This window comes from Hyla sarda, chromosome 4, assembly GCF_029499605.1.
Source record: "Hyla sarda isolate aHylSar1 chromosome 4, aHylSar1.hap1, whole genome shotgun sequence".
In the NCBI taxonomy this organism is placed as follows: domain Eukaryota; kingdom Metazoa; phylum Chordata; class Amphibia; order Anura; family Hylidae; genus Hyla; species Hyla sarda.
In genome coordinates, this window is record NC_079192.1 from 36,940,166 (window position 1) to 36,959,522 (window position 19,357).

The following is a 19,357-nucleotide window of genomic DNA, read 5'->3' on the forward strand; positions in this document are numbered from 1 at the left end:
CCTAGAAAAGGAAGAGATTGGCATTCAAACAGACATTTCTCAATTTTAGCATAGAGTTGATTGTCACGAAGTCTCTGAAGAACCATACGGACATGCTGGCGGTGTTCTTCTAGATTGGCCGAAAAAATTAGGATATCATCAAGATATACAACAACACAGGAGTATAACAGATCACGAAAAATTTCATTAACAAAGTCTTGGAAGACAGCAGGGGCGTTGCACAGGCCAAAGGGCATGACCAGATACTCAAAGTGTCCATCTCTGGTGTTAAATGCTGTTTTCCACTCATCCCCCTCTCTGATGCGGATGAGGTTATAGGCGCCTCTTAAGTCCAATTTAGTAAAGATGTGGGCACCTTGGAGGCGATCAAAGAGTTCAGAGATGAGGGGTAAGGGGTAGCGGTTCTTAACCGTGATTTTATTAAGTCCGCGGTAGTCAATGCAAGGACGTAGAGAGCCATCTTTTTTGGACACAAAGAAAAATCCGGCTCCGGCAGGAGAGGAGGATTTACGGATAAAGCCCTTTTTTAGATTCTCCTGGACGTATTCAGACATGGCAAGAGTCTCTGGGGCAGAGAGAGGATAAATTCTGCCCCGGGGTGGAGTAGTGCCCGGGAGGAGGTCGATAGGACAATCATAAGGCCTGTGAGGAGGTAGAGTCTCCGCTTGTTTTTTGCAGAAAACATCCGCGAAGTCCATATAGGCCTTAGGGAGACCGGTTACTGGAGGAAGCACAGAGTTACGGCAAGGGTTACTGGGAACCGGTTTTAGACAGTCCTTGGAACAAGAGGGCCCCCAACTCTTGATCTCCCCAGTGGACCAATCCAGGGTTGGGGAATGAAGTTGAAGCCAGGGAAGTCCAAGGAGAATTTCCGAGGTGCAATTGGGGAGGACCAAAAGTTCAATCCTCTCGTGATGAGATCCGATGCTCATTAGAAGGGGCTCCGTGCGGAAACGTATGGAACAGTCCAATCTTTCATTGTTTATACAATTGATGTAAAGGGGTCTGGTGAGACTGGTCACTGGGATGTTGAACCTGTTGACGAGAGAGGCCAAAATAAAATTTCCTGCAGATCCAGAGTCCAAGAAGGCCACAGAAGAGAAGGAGAAGGCAGAGGCAGACATCCGCACAGGCACAGTAAGACGTGGAGAAGCAGAGTGGACATCAAGGATTGTCTCACCTTTGTGCGGAGTCAGGGTACGTCTTTCCAGGCGGGGAGGGCGGATAGGACAATCCCTCAGGAAGTGTTCGGTACTAGCACAGTACAGGCAGAGGTTCTCCATGCGGCGTCGTGTCCTCTCTTGAGATGTCAGGCGAGACCGGTCGACCTGCATAGCCTCCACGGCGGGAGGCACAGGAACAGATTGCAGGGAACCAGAGGAGAGGGGAGCCGAGGAGAAGAAACGCCTCGTGCGAACAGAGTCCATATCTTGGCGGAGCTCCTGACGCCTTTCGGAAAAACGCATGTCAATGCGAGTGGCTAGGTGAATAAGTTCATGAAGATTAGCAGGCATTTCTCGTGCGGCCAGAACATCTTTAATGTTGCTGGATAGGCCTTTTTTAAAGGTCGCGCAGAGGGCCTCATTGTTCCAGGATAATTCAGAAGCAAGAGTACGGAATTGTACGGCATACTCGCCAACGGAAGAATTACCCTGGACCAGGTTCAACAGGGCAGTCTCAGCAGAAGAGGCTCGGGCAGGTTCCTCAAAGACACTTCGAATTTCCGAGAAGAAGGAGTGTACAGAGGCAGTGACGGGGTCATTGCGGTCCCAGAGCGGTGTGGCCCAAGCCAGGGCTTTTCCAGACAGCAGGCTGACTACGAAAGCCACCTTAGACCTTTCAGTGGGGAACTGGTCCGACATCATCTCCAAGTGTAATGAACATTGGGAAAGGAAGCCACGGCAAAGCTTAGAGTCCCCATCAAATTTATCCGGCAAGGATAGTCGTAGTCCAGAAGCGGCCACTCGCTGCGGAGGAGGTACAGGAGCTGGCGGAGGAGATGGTTGCTGGAGCTGTGGTAGTAACTGTTGTAGCATAACAGTCAGTTGAGACAGCTGTTGGCCTTGTTGCGCAATCTGTTGTGACTGCTGGGCGACCACCGTGGTGAGGTCAGCGACAACTGGCAGAGGAACTTCAGCGGGATCCATGGCCGGATCTACTGTCACGATGCCGGCTGGCAGGTAGTGGATCCTCTGTGCCAGAGAGGGATTGGCGTGGACCGTGCTAGAGGATCGGTTCTAAGTCACTACTGGTTTTCACCAGAGCCCGCCGCAAAGCGGGATGGTCTTGCTGCGGCGGTAGTGACCAGGTCGTATCCCCTAGCAACGGCTCAACCTCTCTGGCTGCTGAAGATAGGCGCGGTACAAGGGAGTAGACAGAAGCAAGGTCGGACGTAGCAGAAGGTCGGGGCAGGCAGCAAGGATCGTAGTCAGGGGCAACGGCAGGAGGTCTGGAACACAGGCTAGGAACACACAAGGAAACGCTTTCACTGGCACTAAGGCAACAAGATCCGGCGAGGGAGTGAAGGGGAAGTGAGGTGATATAGGGAAGTGCACAGGTGTAAACACTAATTGGAACCACTGCGCCAATCAGCGGCGCAGTGGCCCTTTAAATCGCAAAGACCCGGCGCGCGCGCGCCCTAGGGAGCGGGGCCGCGCGCGCCGGGACAGAACTGACGGAGAGCGAGTCAGGTACGGGAGCCGGGGTGCGCATCGCGAGCGGGCGCTACCCGCATCGCGAATCGCATCCCGGCCAGAGGCGGTATCGCAGCGCCCCGGGTCCGTGGAACCGACCGGAGCGCTGCAGTGAGAGGAGTGTAGCGAGCGCTCCGGGGAGGAGCGGGGACCCGGAGCGCTCGGCGTAACAAACACACTGTAGACCCGGGTCCAAAGAGGTTCTGGCAACATGCATACACTGCCCAGATATATCAGCAAAGGGAGCAGGAAAGTTTTCATCAGGTTAACCCTTTCCCGGAGGGTCAAAGACCAACCCTTCCACTGATCCACCTTCTGAGCGGCGATCTTAAGCCTGCTGTCCCAGTTTTGTTTGGGGTAATCCCCTTGACCAAATTCGATGCCGAGGACTTTTGCGGATTCCTGGGGCTCTGGAAGGGCGTCCGGGAGATTAAAATCAGGATCTCCCCCTCCCAGCCAGAGACTCTCACACTTATCCTGATTGATCTTGGACCCGGATACCTCCGAGTAGCGGTCCACCTCTGACAGCACCCATCTGCCCTCCTCTTGTGAGGAGACAAACACGGTGATATCATCAGCGTACGCTACCACCCTCAGAGCCGAATCCGGCACCGCCAGGTCCATTCTCACCCCCGCCAACGGTCCACAACCAATCCTTCTAAGGAAAGGATCGATTGCAAACACGTACAGCAAAGGGCTCAAATGACAACCCTGACGGACACCAGACCCAACCTCAAAAGAGCGGCCAATCCAACCATTCACAAGCGGGAAACTCTCTGCCCCTACATACAAGGTCTTAAGCCAATCAACAAAATCCCCTGGCAGGCCATATCTCAGAAGGACAGACCAGAGGTACTCATGGTTAACCCGATCAAACGCTTTTGCCTGATCCAAGGACAGCAAGTACCCCTTCCAGTGGCCAGCCCTACCCTGCTCCACAGCCTCTCGGACACTGAGCACAGCACTGAATGTACTGCGGCCCGGAACAGAGCAATGCTGAGCCCCCGAAAGGAGCTGGGGTGCAAACTCCACCAGCCGGTTAAACAGCACTTTTGCCAGAATCTTTCTGTCCGCATTGAGAAGTGCTATGGGACGCCAATTCTCAATGTGGGACGGGTCTTTACCCTTTGACAGGATGATCAGCGCTGACCTCCTCATTGACTTTGGCAGAGTGCCCGAGGATAGACACTCATTAAAAACCGCAGCCAAGAGGGGAACCAAAGTGTCCTTAAAGGTCTTATAGAACTCAGATGTTAAGCCATCCGGACCGGGTGACTTCTTGAGGGCAAGCCCATCAATAGCCATCCTGACTTCCTCTTCCCGGATCATCTCTGTCAAAACGTCAAGAGAGGGGTCTACTCCTGGTTCAGGGATGGTTTCAGCCAAGAAAGCTGATACCTTATCTCGATCTAGATCCTTCCTTCCCAAGAGGTGCGAGTAGAAGGATCTGACGACCTCCAGGATCCCTGATCTGGACCTTTTCAAGGATCCCGTACTATCAATCAGTCCTGAGACTATTTTACTATTCACTGACATCTTGCAGTTTCTGTAAGGGTCGGGCGAGCGGTACTTCCCGTAATCCCTCTCAAAAACCAAAGATGCGTGCCTATCGTACTGGCACTTCATCAGCAAGGACTTCACTCTGGAGATATCCTCTCGGCTACCTCCAGTCGAGACAAGGTTCTCAAGTTTCTTCCTCAGGCCCTGGTACAAACGGTACCTATTTAGGCTTCTGAGGCCCGAGAGCTGGCGGAAGAATCTCGCAACCCTTTCCTTGAAGATCTTCCACCACTCTGACTTACTGTTACAAAGGCCCAGCAATGGTACCTGGCTCTGAAGAAAATCCTCAAAGGACTGTCTTATCTCCGCTTCTTCCAAGAGAGACGAATTCAGCTTCCAATAGCCTCTGCCCATCCGGGGGGTCTCTGTGACATTCAGAGAAAACAAAATTAAACAGTGATCGGAGAACTCCACCTCAACAATAGACACTGCTGAAGAGACGGCTTCCTCCTTTAAATAAAACCTGTCTATCCTAGACCTACAACTACCCCTATGATAGGTGAATCCCGTGTGGCCTGGGGTGTGCCGGATGTGGACATCCACCAGGCGAGCCTCACTCGCTATGCTATTAAGGGCGACGCTATCATAAGTCAGCTTGTCTCTGGCACCTCCCCTGTCTTGGGGCCTCGTGACAGCATTAAAGTCCCCTCCAAAGACCACCTGCCGACTTGTAAAAAGATAGGGCTTGATCCTCATAAAGAGGCACTTCCGGTCCCACTTAGACTGTGGGCCGTAGATGTTAATAAGGCGAAGTTCTTGTCCCCTCATGAGGACATCTAAAATCAGGCACCTCCCCATTTCTAACTCGATAACCCGTCGGCATTCTACCGCTGCGGTAAAAAGGACCGCCACTACGCTATACGGCTCGGCCCCAAGAGACCAGTAGGAGGGCCCATTCCTCCACTCTCTTTTAGCCTTGTAGATAGATGACATATCTGTTAGCCTGGTCTCCTGCAAAAATAAAATATCAGCATTAATATGGGCAAAAAAATCATAGGCCCCAAATCGAGCTGTATCTGACTTAATGCTGGCAACATTAATGGATGCCAGAGTCAACGGAGAGGGTGTCGCCATCAAGGGTGATTGAGTTAGACAGCTTTCTTTTTCCCACTCCCCTTCTCACCCTCCACATCAGAAGAACTCTTCACCCTCTTTAGAGAAATGGAAGTGTCCATCTCACCAGACGTCGTTTTACTTTCCTCGTCTCCGGATTCTAGGCCAGTCCCTTCCCCCGAGGACATAACCTCCCCAGGGGAAGAGGACTCGGCGCCCCCTGGAAGCCCCTCTGCCACCTCCCCCTCATCCTCCCCTTCCGAAGAAGAGGAGGAGATGTCCCTGAGGGGTCGGAATCGATTGGAAAGGCCAACCAGAGGGGAGTCAGTTTTGCCTTCCTTTGGCACCTGGACCAGGGTGGGAGAAGATCTCAAATCTCCCTTTTTTTTTTTTACTTGTACCCCGCTTTCGTGTCTCCTTCTGCCATCCCACATCATCCTCCTCCACGCTATCTGAGGAGATGGCACCTTCCTCATTCTGGATCCTCCTGACCTCCTCATTCAGCTCGCCATCCCTCAGGGTCTCAGCAGCAAGGTTGGCCTCTGGGACAGAATGAGAGGTCGTCCCAGTAACCCGGGCTTTCCCCATCACCCTATCCCTTTGGCGTTTATCAAGACGTCTTAGTTGGGCTGGTGTCTTTCTCTTGCTGTTCCTCACTGACCCCTCAGTTCCTCCACCCCTGCTAGTCCCCTCCCCAGCAGATTCCGGCTCGTGATCTTCACCCGCTGGGGACAAGACTGCATTAGCGAAAGAACGAGGGCAACGACTGAATGGGTGACCTAAGTCACCACACAGGTGACACCTAATCTCTGCACAAGATGCGGCAAGATGGCCTACACCCCCACACAAGGCACATTTCTGCACCGTACAGTTTGCACTGAAGTGTGTGGGGTCACCACATCTGTGACAGAGCTTCGGCTGACCCCGGTAGAAAATCTGGATACGATCCCTGCCGAGAAAGGCAGAGGATGGAATATGGGTAACTGTATTTCCTGAACGTTTAAGTTTTACCAAAAACGTCCAGGCTCCTGACCAGATGCCAAACTCGTCCCTGTTCTTCTGCGGGACCCCCATTACCTCGCCATACCGTCCTAACCAGGTGATGATGTCAACAAAAGAGAGTGATTCGTTACGGGTCAAAACGGTCACTCTCTTGATTTCGTTTTGACGAGACAATGCCTGTACGGCAAAGTCTCGCCAGCCGGGCTCATTCTTTACCAATTCATAATTCGACCAGAAAAGCTCAAGCCCCTCTGGCCGAACAAAACTGTTATCGAATTCAGGAGCACCGTAGGGATGTATCAAGGCAAAGATATCAACTGCCTTGAAGCCCATCTTTAGCAAGAGCTCAACCACTTTGGTCCTTGAAGGACACATATCTTCGCCCTGCCACCGAAGACGGACCACATTCCTACGGTTACTACCTGCCCCAGCTGTTGGGAGGGACCACACAGTATCACCCCCTCTTTCCTCTCGGAAGGCAGAGAGACCGTGTCTCTCTATCCAGAAGGACAGATCAACTGCTCTACCCTCTACATTAATCGACCTTTCCCCCTTTTTCAGAGCTTCCAGGAGACGTCGCTGCAATAAACCGTCCCTAGAGTCAGGAGACGAGGAAAGTATTCTACTTCCCCCAGCAGTGACATTGGCATAACTCCTATGATCTGTCACCACTGGGGGGGCAACCGGACCAGACCCTACACCTACACCACTTCTAATGACAACATCCCCACCACCCTCAATAACAACATTAGCACTTCCCCCAACAACATTGTTTCCAATAACATCATCTGTAGTCCCATCACCACCCCTAATTTCAGCAACAGCAAAATCACCTTCTCCAATAACATTAACCTCCATCCGCTCCCCAGTCATACACCCCGTACCCCCATTTACCTTCTCATTCACACTGGCTGGACCAGAAACAGATAATCCGGCAAACGATGACGATGATGACATTTTTTCCCGTTTTGCCTCAGCATCACGGGGCACTAGGGCTGGGACAACCTCCGCTGGCCCTTTAAGGGACCGGGCAGCATGCTTGCCCGGTCTAGAGGAGGCCCCAGCCCTGTTCTTATTAGTGCCCTCCGCCTCATCAGCATCATCTCCAGTCTTTTCATGGCGCCGCTGATCAATGGGATCAGCGGCACCAATACAAAACAAACGTTTTTCTTCACTTTTGGGAGTGTCCGTTATGCCCTTTACTACCTCCGGCACTGAGTCACCCCCCTCTCCCACAGGGGAGCGAACTACAGCACCGGAGTCTGCCTCTCTGCCCACCGCTGGGCCGCCCTCACTGTACGGCCTTTCGGCCGATGCCTTCTCTGCTCCATCCCTGCTACTGCAAACAGGCATGGAGCTCTGCGCCCTTTTAGTATCTGTACTCTCCCCGCACCTTTGCACCGAGTCCACCACAGAACACGGGCTGGGCTGGGTAACGGGGCTTGCACAATGAGCTGACCCTGCGGCCGACTCAGGATTTACAGGGAGGGGGGTGTAGATGTAACTCACCACTTCTTGCTGCTTTGGCTTGGTCTTCTTTTTCTTCTTACCCCCAGGTGCCTCATTTGGGAGCTCATCTCCAAACACCAGGTTCTTAGGACACACTGGGGATTCCAGCATGCGGATCTGGGCCATTAGCGCCCCTCCTTGGTAGCTGCTGTCACTGTCCTCCCCTGAGTCGGCAGGTGATACTGCTGGTTGCTGTGCAGGGGGCCCACTGTACGGGGCCTGCTGCTGTTGCCGCAGGCCACCAGGTGGATCTGGCTGTTGTTCTTCCTCCATCTCCTCCACATCATCCACCTGGCTCTCAGGTTGCAGCCCCATCAACCTTTTATTTTTATCTTCTTCTTTCACCCTGAAGCGCTCCTCATTTTCCAGTTTCTCTTTAAATGGACCACTCTTCTCCAATAATTCGGCTCTCCTCTCCTCCAAAACTTGTATTTCAGACATTAGTGTCTTTATCTGCCCCTGGATCTCTGTCTTTTTCCTTTTTGGAGTAATCTTGGCCTTGGCACGGGCACACCGCTGTTCCTCTCGGAGCCTCCTGATGGCCTTACAGGCGTCTTCATACTCACGGAGGTGACTTTTTACCCGGGAGGTATAGGTGGAAATAGACTCCCGGGTCCTCAGCACTCCCCAGCCTTCCTCACTGAGGTCGGTTTCACCTCCGTGAGCACTCTGCCTTCTTCCAGACAAACCCAGCTTTCCGCTGGCTGCACCCAGCTTTTCCGAGGAGGATCCAGCCTTGCAGCTTCTCACCTCTGTGGGGGGAGTTGGAGCAGCATTGCTGCGACTCCTAGTAGAACGCCTCACCCCCAAATCCTCCGATGTACAGGCCGCTTGCTGGCTTCTACTGCTCCCCTGCGTCCTAGTCCGAGGAGCAGAAGCCTGGGCCTCGCCTCCCTCACTCATGCCTGGAAACCCACTCCCTCCCTGGGGAGGAGGAAGCAGGCCCCAGGTGGAACAGATGGTAATTCCCTGGAGCTCAGGAGACACAGCAGACACACATAGCACAGCTGAAGCACGACCACACCCGCAACTAATTGGTCAGCACTCCAGAGCTGTACTCACTATTCTGCTGGTGAGGTCACTGTGTACATACATTACATTACTTATCCTGTACTGATCCTGAGTTATATCCTGTATTATACCCCAGAGCTGTACTCACTATTCTGCTGGTGAGGTCACCGTGTACATACATTACATTACTTATCCTGCACTGATCCTGAGTTATATCCTGTATTATATTCCAGAGCTGTACTCACTATTCTGCTGGTGAGGTCACTGTGTATATACATTACATTACTTATCCTGTACGGATCCTGAGTTATATCCTGTATTATACTCCAGAGCTGCACTCACTATTCTGCTGGTGAGGTCACTGTGTACATACATTACATTACTTATCCTGTACTGATCCTGAGTTATATCCTGTATTATACTCCAGAGCTGTACTCACTATTCTGCTGGTGAGGTTACTGTGTACATACATTACATTACTTATCCTGAATTGGTTCTGAGTTACATCCTGTATCCAGAATCGGTACAGGACAAGCAATGTAATATATGTATCCATTGATTCCTCCAGCAGAATATTGAGTGCAGTTTTGGGATATAATACAAGATGTATAATACAAATATAACACAAGATGTATCCCAGAATCCTCTGTCCCCCTTTCAAGACCCTTATGTCACCCTCTCCAGGCTCCTATGTGCTCCTCCAGACCCCTTTCTCCCCTTCTCTAGACCCTTTTCCCATTCCAGATCCCTCTGCCTTCTTCTCCAGACCCTATTGTCCCCTTCTCTAGAGCCATATCCCCTAATTCTCCAGATTTCCATGTTCCCTTCTCCAGACCCCTATGTCCTCTCCTCCAGACCCCTACGCCCCCACAGACCCCTATGTCTACAGTACGCAGGCAGGGCATTGCAGCACCTGGGGGCACTGCGGGCTGCAGACAGGTACTGGTGGCAGCGCCGAATTAGCATAGTTTTTCTGGTTCTGCTCATAGCGGAGCAGCAGGGAAAGGGACACATCCATGACATCAGGTCTGTTTTATTATGTTATTATAAAATAACAACAGAAAACTCCAGAGGGACTCAAATCCCAGCACTCACTCATATTGTTAACCTCCAAATTGTGTTGATCTGATCAGATAGTGATACCTCCCTGGGGGACTGTTCACCAGAGGCACCAGGCTGGAAGTGTGAAATCTGACATTCTTCATGTAGATGGGGTGGTGGTCTATATAAGAGGGAAGGCCATGCTCTGGGTAGGACCTCCCTGTATACTGTTTACTATATAGTTATATAGTATGGTTAGTTTCACAACCAATGCAGCTTCCTTCTGGCACACCCGTGTGCAATTTTGATTTCGCCAGAACTTCAAGCAAATTTGTCACCTAGATTTTTTTCTTTTCTTCTATCAGTTTGTATTTTCAGATTTTTTTTTTATTATTTAATTTTTGTATATTATTATGCCTGAGGTATTTTTAACAGCATTTAGAGATATGCTTTACCGCAGGACCCATTGACATAAACAACAATAAACAGGAGCTGTCTAAATTACATGTATAGTAAAGGTGTCTGGGCATGCTCTGTGAACTTAGGAGTCCTGCTTTGTAAGGCCACAATGCTAACCACATGGCCACCATGATTCCCCCTCCGCCCATTGAAAAAAATCAATTGGGGGAATAGTGGGGAACGGGATCCTCATTATGGAAATTACCACATTCTGTACTTGGTGGAAAAAAGCTACTAAGGTGCAACGGAATAAAATAACAAAAAAACAAAACCATAATGGGGAGAACTAAAAGAAGATGGAGAAAAAACAAGTTTTGGGGTAACCAGTTTAATTTGACATTTGGGCAGTACCATTCCCCCAGTGCATGTCTCCAGTACTGTCACACATGTAGGTTTTTTTTTTTAGAGAGTATTAGTAGAGTGTTCGTTTTACACCTCAGAGAAACATCTATTTTGCACCCCTTTTTTCCATTGATTTGAATGGACTGCACGTACTTTCTGGGGCGTTTGACACCTGTAAAATGTCAGTCTTTTGATAAGATTTTATTTTTTATTTTTATTTTTTGCGTTTTAATGCTTTTAATTACTGGAAAATTGCAAAGACCCAATTTACATAAATAACATTCTTTTAACCCCTCCCCATAAGGGGTGATGGAAAAAAAAAAAGCAAAAATGATTGCTATTTGAAAATGTTTGCATTAACCCCTTAAGGACCAAGCATTTTTCTGTTTTTGTACTTTTCGTTTTTTCCTCCTTACCTTTTAAAAATCATAACCCTTTCGAATTTGCACTGGGTGCCTGGGGCCCGGTGCACAAGCTCCAAGAGCACGATTGTTAATCCGGCCCTGAACTGATGGGGGGAATTGCCCCTTCGCTACAGGACGGGCAAGCACTGGCTGTGCTCGGGGGCCCCCAGCTAGCTGGGGGCCCCAAGCAAATGCTTAGTTTGCCGGTCCTGTAGCGACGGGCCTGGCCGGCTGGTATGACGCAGGCTCGAGTCATACCACCTTAACGGCACATGGACGAGTATACACGTCCATGGTCGTTAAGGGGTTAAAATAGTTTTCACACTTAAAAAAAGGGAACCATAGCATCCAGTTGAGAAAAGTATTAGTACATTTCTAGAACGAATAACATAGGAAGTGCAAGTATGTACATAATCAGACATATCTGTTATACATGTACATCCCTGTGCATCTATTAATACATTCTATTAATTACAGGGTTCTCAAGGAAATTTCCCCCAAAACAGACCCCCTCTTCCCTATGGGCCATTCTATTTCACTATTTCAGGTCAGACCTATTCAAGGTAGTGGAAATGAGATGCAAAAGACACAACCTATGGTGAACATTTTTATGGTATTAAACAAATTATGAATTGTAACTTCTATTTACTTTTGTTGTGCAATATATAATGTTGAAATCTTTTAGAGGAAAACTGTGACGAAATGTTGTGTATGACTGACTTGACACCTGTTAGATGAGGGAAGTATTGTTTGTTTTATCTAGTCTTATATGATCATGTTCAAGTCTAAAATAAATAGCATATTTGGGGTACTGGGTAATTTTATAATGGAGAAACTGGTCTGCACGGATATATTTAGAACAAGTGAACCAATAAATATTGATAGCGGGGGTCATTGGTCTGTCTTCAATGTGTCTTTAAAGTGGCCAAAACACCAGAGACTGAGTGCTACTGCCACCTCTACCCCCTCAATATCTATGGGGGAGATTTACCAAAACCTGTGTAGAGGAAAAGTTGACCAGTTGCCCACAGAAACCAATCAGATCGCTTCTTTCGTTTTGAAAAAGGCCTCTGAAAAATGAAAGAAGCGATCCGATTGGTTGCTATGGTCAATTTTTCCTGTGCACGGGTTTTGATAAATCTCCCCCTATGCCCCTGCTTAGCCATATTAAGAGTGCCATCAAATATTACACAAACATAGGGGGTATGCTGGTTCCCTAAGCATTGCTATAGATGATCTTTATGGTCATTGTTATCCTGAAATCTTTCCCACTGGGCCATGTTGGATTTTAACATGTTGGATCCCACACAAGATAACCAGCTGCAAGATTCCTCTTCCCATTAACGAACCAAGAATGCAAGTTTGTTCAGTATTTCAAGAGAAACTTTGGAAGAACAAGAATTTAGACAATGGTGATCTTATGTTTATGGTGAGATTAAGACTTCTATAAGCCATTAAAGAATAAGAAAGATTTATGGAGACTGGTCCCAGTAGACCAAGAACATCTCATGTATATGGGTGTCTACCAATCCCCCCAATGGTAGATGGCACGCTGGATTCCAACTGCCCATTCTTTTTGTTTTCAGGGAGATAAACATATATGGTAACTGCCTTGGGGTGTAGTGTAGTTGGGGTGTTGCTTCGGTATAGGAGGGGTTAATTTAACCCCTGTCACTCGTGACGTCAGGGTGAGGGTTAATACGCTGAGGTAAATCTTCGGCCTATCGCCACCCTTCCCAGAAACGATAGGTGCGTGCTTAAATGAATGAAGGTCCACAATAGGGATGAACTTGAACTTGCATAAACTTTACTGAGTTACTTGCGGTACATCCAATTAACAGCAACAGTCTTAGCAATACAGTCTCTATACAGCATGGCAGTGATTGACAGATGCTGCGGACCATTGACTTATCCAAAAGATTATTAAAATTAGCATTGGTGCAGAGATCCGTCCGGATTTAGGAGTCTGTTTAGGTCCAGTGATCTTGCATACTTAACAGGGATTGAGATAACTAACAGTTTTGTAAGATGGCTGTTGCCGCAAGGCTTGGGCCTAGTCACTGCTGATGACAGCTGCGCAGATCCTCCTCCATCAGCAGCCCACGAGGAAAGAGAGAAAGAATAATGGCCGCCGCTCCCTTATATGGGCAGGGCCGTTTTGGATTGGTCCATGTCAGCTGTCACTCACCGTTACAATGCATGGTGGGCGATCACCTGACTTCCTCCAAAGGTCCTGGAACCATAAACCATAGAGGTTTGGAACGCATCACATGACCCGCAGGTCCTGCGACACTACAACAAGGTAAGTACATTTTATCTACATATTTACACATTGAATTTGAATAATTTTAACTATGAAAGGGGTGACAAGGGGCTAACTATTGATGAGAACCCCATCGGTAGCTAGGGACTCTGACTTTGGGGACCTCACCACAAGGTAACGGATGGAATCCGGTACCGGGATACCACACATCTCCAGATGTCTCTGGAAACGGCATTCTCCCCTCTTCACATTTGGAACACATGGACACTAGGTGGAATTTACATGAACATGTGGGGGATCAGTAGAGATCTCTCATGTATATGGCTGTAGATGGGCAAGGGTCTTCACACCAAAGCAAAAACGTGTCAATACGTTTGTATCCAACAGTCGTACTTTCTTTTTGTTCAGTCTTCATCCAACCTCTCTATTTCTTAACATGCAACATCTGCCATTGTGAGGCCTCCATAGTCAGCTACCTTCAAGTCTTTAGACAATGTTCAAAATGTATTTATTCTTTTTTCTTCTATAAATTTGTTTGAATATTTGAATTAAATCTTATCTCACCAAAGAAGTAAGTGAATTCACCTATACTCACTACTGAGGTGTTTTATAAAGATTTCAAGTCTTTTGGCTGTGTTCAAACATTGAATGTTTTCAGCATTTTTCATACATTTCTACTACATTTGGTTGTTTTGCTGCAATTTTGAAACAGAGCTGTAAAAATAGTTTTTCCCACAATTTGTGAAATCACAGTAAATAGCCCCAATTTTTTAAAGATTGCAATATAAAATGTCAACAATGCAACATGGCAACATGTGAACTCATCCTCATGCGAGATATATAACTACTATACATCCTGATCCCATAGACATAGCAGCAGTAAACAGATATTTTTGGGAGGGGGAGGGGTCTGGGAGTTGACAGGAGAGTCTGATAGGTGATGATGTCATCCTGTAGTTCACAGGAAGTCAACTGACCCAGGACTATTTCCTCTGACACATCAAACACATGACCCAGTTACTGTAATGAAATGCATGGATGCAGCTGTGCTGGAACAAAACAGATAGCGCTATAGGAATATTGATGGGCAGTGTGCATGATGTAGGAAAAAAACAAACAAAACCTGGAGTGCTTCTTTAATAGTGAGTGTCTGTATTAGCTAAGCCATCATCTGGAAAGAAGTCAGACATGTTTAAAATATTTGTCTGGTAGTCGGGCAAAATATCTTTCTTCTATCACTTTCATTCACAGACTGTCTTTTGGAAAAGAATATTCTCAGAACGTTCCCATAAAGAATGTTCATCCTTCACCTATGGTCATTGATCATGTATGGTCAGCATGAATGACTGTAAAGGCTCAATATGAACTAAAATGTATATGACTGTGACTGCAAAGGATTGTTCACCAACATCATCATCATCCTACTTCTATCTAATGTGTATTGCCACCTTAAGCACCCTTTTCCACTTTCATGAGCCACAAATCTCTACAGTAACCTGGTAGATAGGCTTGTGTGGTTGCGTCTTGCCTGTCCTCACGTGGCATCATGACGGTGACTCTCCAGATAACACAATGACATAGAAATTCCTCCAGACATACAAGACAAGTGAACATGCTCGACCCGTCTCATTTATCACTTTCAATTGATGCTAGGCCCCTACAAAAACATTCATTATGTGGGTAGGCCTGGGAAAGATGGTAGCCCAACAATAGAGACTTGTCACAATTGTCCCTCAATTGAGGTCACAGTAACCAGTCAGCCGTCAGCTGGTGGATTCCAATTTCTACATCTCCTGTATTACCCGGAATAGAGAGGGAGGCAGATCATGAGGCTTGTGCTATACGGGGTTAAAAAAAGCTCACTCATCTTGTGCGATGGCAACTGGTAGAACAGAAAGGGTTAACACATTCCTGAGTTGGGGGCAGTGACAGATCCATTCATTGGTATGAATGAGGACTCTGGATTCCTACATTGACAGAGATTTCCCACAGGCTATGACTGTACAAGGGTCTGTTCCTGGAAGAAACTATTACCCCTCCATGTTCTGAGGAAGTCCTGAGCGCTATATCTTGTACACAGAGCCTTCATTCTCCGCACATTCATCAGACCCTCAAATGTTCTTATTTCGTTTAGCTGTAAAATATCAATGAAGGGCTCGGTTTTGTTTGAGATATGTCAAATAATATTTTTGGAATATGTCAATAGCAAAGGTCTTTAGATTGGGACCCCCCATGGTTGGTAGAATAAAGGGGATTCAACAATCCAAGTGGCCATCTATTGTCCTGTCAGAGAATTCCTTTATATATTATACATCCAGGATTAGAAAAACATGGAAACAGTGTAAAATGCCTGTTCGTAAGTTGTGTATAGGATTGCAGCTCAGCTTCACTGAAGTTAATGGGGCTGAGCTGCAACACCACACACAACCTGTGGACAAATGGAGCACTGTTTTTTGATGAGGAGATGGTGTTGGCACTAAATAAGGTCTTACTAGGTGGGTGCAAGGAGAGATGCAGTGCCAGAGCATTAGGCAAAAATCTGGTAACATGGCATGAAAGAAGGTAGATGGAAGCCAAAATACAGTGCAAGGGTGCAAACAAACACAAGGTCCATTACTTGCTTTGGTCAACTGAGACACAGAGTAGGTCATGAATAAAAAATAGTGAGCCCAACGCCTATACTCACTGACTGGCCGCACAGCTATGCTCATTGTCAAACAACCATACCCATCTGTACTGAGTGCCAAACACTCATACCCAGTCATTGGTCAAACACCCATACCCACCGAATGGCCAAGAAGCCATGCTTGATTCCAAAAATCCACACCCACTGATTGACCTAATACCTGTACCCACTTAATGCCCAAATACCCATACTCACTTCCAAATATATATACCCACCTTCTTTCCAAACTCCCATACCAACTGCCAAACACCCATACCCAGTGACTGGCCACTCGTACTCACTGCCAAACACCCATACCCAGTGATTGGCCACTCGTACTCACTGCCAAACACCCATACCCAGTGACTGGCCACTCGTACGCACTGCCAATCTACCTTATCAATGTTGTATTACATGGCAGCCAGTCAAAAACATGGAAGGCTCAAGACCTCCAGGACAAGAGAGGCTCTCACAGAGTGACTCTTTACGGGTCCAGAGTTAGGTAAACAACTTTATAACATCAACCAAAAAGAGTGCGCTTTAAATCGGCACTGATATACCTGAAAAATGTCCACCTAATTGCAGGCAAAGGTATATGAAAATGCAAATGCTGGAAATGATAATGCTGGAGACCGGGATAATGGGAGGTGCTCACGCCGAAACAAAGGTATCACAATAATAATATAGAAAATGGAGAAGGGTTGTGGAGCACTCACCCGGTAACTGTATCCCAGGCTGGCAGGTAGGTACCGGCAAAAATCTTCTGTATGCGGGGAGGCTGTAGATGGTCCGAGGGGGAGCTTTAGACGCCGGCCACCATGGCCGGCGTCTGAAGCTCCCCTCGGACCATCTACAGCCTCCCCGCATACAGAAGATTTTCGCCGGTACCTACCTGCCAGCCTGGGATATAGTTACCGGGTGAGTGCTCCGCAACCCTTCTCCATTTGCTATAACTTTATAACATCCATTTGCCCTAATATATCATGCGGGTAGGTGTTGTGTTCATGAGGCAACCCTTGTCATTTAGGCCAAAATGTAGAAATGTACAAATGTAGAGATCCCAACTCTGGTACTGAACCCTTGATACAGTGATGCCAAATGGAATACCTGACATTCCGAATGCAACGTGCCCCTCTGGCCACCTTGGCTTGCAGTAATGCCAAAGCAAATTTTACTGCATATTTTTTGCAGCTGATTTTGTAATACACAGCAAGATATGGCATGTGTGACCCTAAAGCTGCATTTCAGATTATTATTATTTAATTTTTTAAATTAAATAGGTGCGACTTTTCATTCAGGTCATCGTGTAGTCTTTAGTCAGTTTATATGTGCTTATATATATTTCTGCTCATACATGTACATGGATGATGTCCCGGGCTGAACAGCTGTTTCTTGTAATAGTAACATAGCATTGAGAGGCACAGTGTGTGAAGCCCCTATTATGAATTTCATAGATACGACCCTCTGGAGATACATGGAATTTTTCGTGCACATCCCACTTCTACCTTTCCATACAATACACCAGCCCTGGTCTTCTAGAATCCTCCAGTCCAGAGCTGGGGACTAGTATAAGCCTATGTGACCATCAGATCAGTGATGATAACCCCCTGACCTGCACAATCCCCTGCATTGCGGTTGTCTGACCTCCACTCATAACAATTGACCTTCATAATTAGATTAGCAGCTACAGAAACCCACACAGACCACATGAAAGGCCTCTGGCTGCTGTGTATGAAGCTACAGTCTGGGGATCTAGAGATCAGAGGGCGGCAATGTCTGCCTCACTGGAGAGGTGTGGAACTGCAAGTCCCAGCAGATAAGACCTCCCTAGTACATGTTATAGAGGATGAGCTGTTGCTGCTAAACCGATGACTCCCTACAATGACTTCTGGTGGCCTAGAGGACGCAGCAGTACAAGTTCAAGCTAACAATGCCTACAGCAAACTATATAGGCAGGAAGGGAATATAGTGTGAACAACTGTGACAACCAGGGTGAGGGTTGGCATTGGAACCCAATCTTACATCATGTGTTCCCTGTATGGCACTGTGTGGTAGTATTATTTCTGCACAGTATGGCATTGTTTTCACACTGTGTGGTAGTATTATTTCTGCACTGTATGGTATTATTTTCACACTGTGTGGTAGGAATATTTCTGCACTGTATGGCATTGTTTTCAATAACTGGGTTATTACTTGGGAGGGGGACGTGACGGACCTCCCATAGACTTGCATTGAGGGGGCGGGACATGACGTCACACGGGGCGGAGTTGTGACGTCACGCTCGTCCGCCATTGGGGTCAGGATCCGAAGCCTCCAGCGTTCCCGGTGTGAGGTGGAAGCCGCCCAGGTGGGTGCTGCAGCCCAGATCCCAGGTGTCCCCAGCAGCGGGACCCCAGCGATCTGACATCTTAAGCCCTATCCTTTGGATAGGGGATAAAATGTCTAGGGGTGCGGAGTACCTCTTTAAGTGTAACCTGTGCGTACATAGGTGGCATACCATTTTGTTCCTGTTAAAGTCTTAAGGACCTAGTTACTGTAAAAGGCCAGCCAAAAGTACACACTTGCTGCTGTTCTAGACAACTACTGTTTTAAGCGTACTAGAGCGCATTGTACTCCTTTCATAAGTGCATACCATGTGGTGTACCATTTTGTTCCTCTTAAAGTCCTAAGGGCCTAATTACTGTGAAAGGCCAGCGAAAAGTACACTCCTGCTGGTGTTGTAGACAAATACTGTTTTAAGCATAGTGGAGCGCATTGTACTCCCCTCATAAGTGCATATCATGTACGTACATCTAAGTGGTGCATCATTTTGTTCCTGTTAAAGTCCTAAGGGCCTAGTTACTGTGAAAGGCCAGCCAAAAGTACACACCTGCTGGTGTTGTAGACAAATACTGTTTTAAGTGTAGTGCAGCGCATTGTACTCCCCTTATAAGTACATACCACATATATACATCTAAGTGGTGTACCACTGTGTCATTCAGCCTCTATATGGTCTCCTCATGCTTCCGCCACCTCCAGGCTGTGTCACTGTTTTCCTCATTATGCTGACACATTAAATTAAACTTTTTAGATTCATGTATTTGAAATCTTCAATTTAAATGTTAAAAAATATCTTTAATCTTTTCAACTGTGAGGTCCTATGGTCTCGTCAGGCTGTTGCCACCTCCAGGCTGGGTCATTCAGCCACTATATGTTCTCCTCATGCTGCTGCCACCTCCACGCTGTGTCATTAAGCCACTATATGGTCTCCTCATACTGATGCCACCTCCAGGCTCTGTCATTGTGCCGCTCTGCGGCAGTGATTCTAAAAGCGATGCCTGTAATCTGCATGTCATACTGAATAACATTATTATTT